Source organism: Ochotona princeps, chromosome 4 (genome assembly GCF_030435755.1).
Source record: "Ochotona princeps isolate mOchPri1 chromosome 4, mOchPri1.hap1, whole genome shotgun sequence".
Classification (NCBI taxonomy): domain Eukaryota; kingdom Metazoa; phylum Chordata; class Mammalia; order Lagomorpha; family Ochotonidae; genus Ochotona; species Ochotona princeps.
The window spans coordinates 88645803-88649074 of record NC_080835.1 but is presented as its reverse complement, the minus strand read 5'-3'; the positions used below and the strand labels follow the sequence as shown (position 1 = coordinate 88649074).

General features: G+C 41.4%; 1 pseudogene; it reads left to right on the top strand.

The window, feature by feature from the left end:
* The first annotated feature begins 2086 nt into the window (after window positions 1–2086).
* On the top strand, window positions 2087–2897 carry LOC118757513 (mortality factor 4-like protein 2; annotated as a pseudogene).
* The last annotated feature ends 375 nt before the right edge of the window (window positions 2898–3272 follow it).

Genomic DNA, 3272 nt, shown 5'->3' with positions numbered 1-3272 from the left:
CAGAAAATGATCCTTGGGTCTCTGTCCTTTTCCCCATTAATCAATATTGTTAACAGGTTATTTTAACCCAGGATATTTGTTGTGTCACAATAAAGCATGGAGCAGATGAACAAACTAAGAAGGCAGTATTTAGCAAAAGACTTGTCAAAAAGAGTAGAGAGATTAAAAGAGCAGAGAGCAAACTCCTGGGGAAAGCAACCAGGAGAGGCTTCTTTAAAGAAATATAGTCATTGAAAGGAAGTGAATTGGTGGTTTTATGCCCCTTGGAAAGTTTGTACAAGTTCCTTTAAGAAAAAGAAAAGAAGACATGGTGTGTGTGTGTGTGTGTGTGTGTGTGTGTGTGTGTGTGTGTGTGTGTGGTGAGCTCCTCCTGTCCTTTCTTCCCCAATTCTTCAATTTGGATGTGAATTTCTACAGGAAAAAAAAAAGTTCTGTCTTGAGGTATCTCATGGTGCTGTGGGGTGGGAGTGGGTGGGGCATGTATCTTTAGCTTAGTCTTGGAAGTGATCACAGGGAACTTCTGTCACCCTGCCACCTTGTCTTCTGTGTGAACTTGGCATCAATTTCTACTTTCATTATCACACTTGTTTTCTAGCTCAGACCAGTTTGCCAGCTAAGCTAAGTCACATCATAGGAGGGAACCCCTTGTTCTCCCTTTCATTTACTATTTCCATTCTGACTGACACCCTTCATTATCTGGATGGAGTTCCCAGCTCTGGATTCAGCTTGGGCCAATCTTGGGTGTTGCGGCATTTTGGAGTGAACCAAGGAATAAGAACTCACTCACTGTCTCTATCTCCTCCACTCTGTTACGAAAGTTCATCTTGAAATAAATTTTTAAAAAGCAGCAAAACATTTCCGTCATCTGTGAGGCCAGGTGAATTCTTCAGTACCACCCTAGCCAATACTTTAAATTTGGGGAGAAAAGTATAAGTCTGAGAGATGGCACACCATGAAAACTGGGAAGTAGACCATAAGCACAATATACATTAAAACCTCCCTTTCCACTCTAATATCCTTTAGTTTCCGGAATACAAGCAGCTACAATTCATCCTTCAAACATGAAATTGGGCTTTTCAGAGTACTTGAACAGATCCAAAGAAAGCTTCGAAAGAATTACATGGAAATTTTATGAAATTAATTGGAATGAAAAATCATCACACTGTCAGGAAGCCTATACCCCATTGTTCAAACTGAAGTATACAGAACTCCCAATGTATACTTTAGTTGTTAATGCTTTGATACAAGGGGTCAATGAAAGATGATCAGATAGCTGGAAGAATCCCTTCATACCAAAAGAAACTATCAATCAAATTGGGGTAGGGGGTGACTATGCAAGGTGACCAAAATATTTTAACACTTTACATTAATGCAATAATGCAACAATCAAGTAAGAATTTATAATCAGAAGTGTCACACATTGTGAAATGATGGAACACACCATTGATTATGGCATCCTTATTCCAATTTGAAGTGCTGGGTAAAGTCCCTGCTGCTACACTTCCAACCTAGCTTCCTAATGAGGCATCAGGGAGACAGTCAATGTTGGTTTAAGTAATGGAGTCCCTGCCTAGTGTGGGAAAAGCAAATGGAGATTCTGGCACCGGGCTTCAGTCTAGTCTTAGTAGACTAGACTGTTGGGAGCATTGTGAGAACGAAGCAGCAGGTAGAACATCAATTTCTCCCCAGGCTATCCCTCTGCCTCTCCATTCTCTGTCCTTCTGCCTTTCAATTAAATCAACAAATATTTATATATTAGTGTGACATTTATCTGTCAAATCTTTAATTATTTAAAAGGCACAGTAACAACTATGGCAGATGGTGGGATGACAGCAATCACACGTTTGTGGTTTGGTAGAACTGAATTCTGATTTTGGGTCATCGTCTGAAAAGCTTAGGTTTACCATACAGCATGGACCAGGAGATATGATTCTGATAGCAGAATCATCCCTAATTGCAGAATCCTAGACTGTGTCTTCTGCTACATTCTTATAAACCATCTCAGATCTGTAACATCTGGAAAATGAGTAGGTATCCTTGGACGGAAAATAATGAAGTTTGTGGGTTAGAATAAAAACAGGGTTAAATGAGTTTCAGAAAGTGGGGTTCTCAAACTCATGGACAACAATCCACAGAATAAGACAATTTCAAAAAGCCAATTAGAGGCAGCATGCAGAGAATTAAGATGAGAGGTGCGTCCTCAGGAAAGAAGACAGCAGCCAAGGAATGTTGAATAAACCAGAAGATGGCAGGATCGCTGGACTGAAATCCATTCCCCTTCAGAATCTGTGGGAAAGAAGAGGCAGAACAAGCAGAAGCCTTTTGAAATGAAGGCAGAGGCAGAATCATCAAAGCAACCCAGCACCCTCAGAAGAGCACATGCTAATCCCACTGTAGAAAATGATGACGCATTTAGTAAGTTGAGGCAAAAATTGCTGAAAAATTAAAACCCTGGCTTCTGGAGGAATGGACTTAGTAAGCAGACAGAAACAGCTGTGTCAGCTTCCTGTTATGCCAATTGCAGCAAGTCACAGAAGACATCAATATTGAGGAATATGTGGTTAATGAAGCTGTGGAAGGAATATAAGTATATTTCTATGTAATGTTGGGCACAGGTTTGAGAGGCCCTGGTATACTGAAATCCTGTTGGCTTATGCTCATGTGCCAATGCTCCAGGTTTATCAAACACAACACTTACATAGATCATTTGTGAAAACTGGAGCACAATTAAACACCCTTTGTTAATATCCTTTATTAAGAAGAACCTGGCTGTATTGTTCGGTTATTTGCATGATTCCCCAAAATATCTTCCAAAGAATCTTGCACCTTTGTTTATTTTATTGGTCACAAAGAATCTTCTACCAAATACCACTGCAGGGCCTGGCGGCATGGCCTAGTGGCTAAAGTCCTCGCCTTGAACGCCCTGGGATCCCATATGGGCACCGGTTCTAATCCTGGCAGCTCCACTTCCCATCCAGCTCCCTGCTTGTGGCCTGGGAAAGCAGTTGAGGACAGCCCAATGCCTTGGGACCCTGCCCCCGCATGGGAGACCCGGAAGAGGTTCCTGGTTCCCAGCTTTGGACCGGCACAGCACTGGCCATTGTGCTCACTTGGGGAGTGAATCATCGGACGGAAGAGCTTCCTCTCTGTCTCTCCTCCTTTCTGTATATCTGACTTTGTAATAAAATAAACAAATCTTAAAAAATAAATACCACTGAAAAAAATAAATAAATACCACTGCAAAGTTTTGTGAGGATCAGCTGACCATTCAC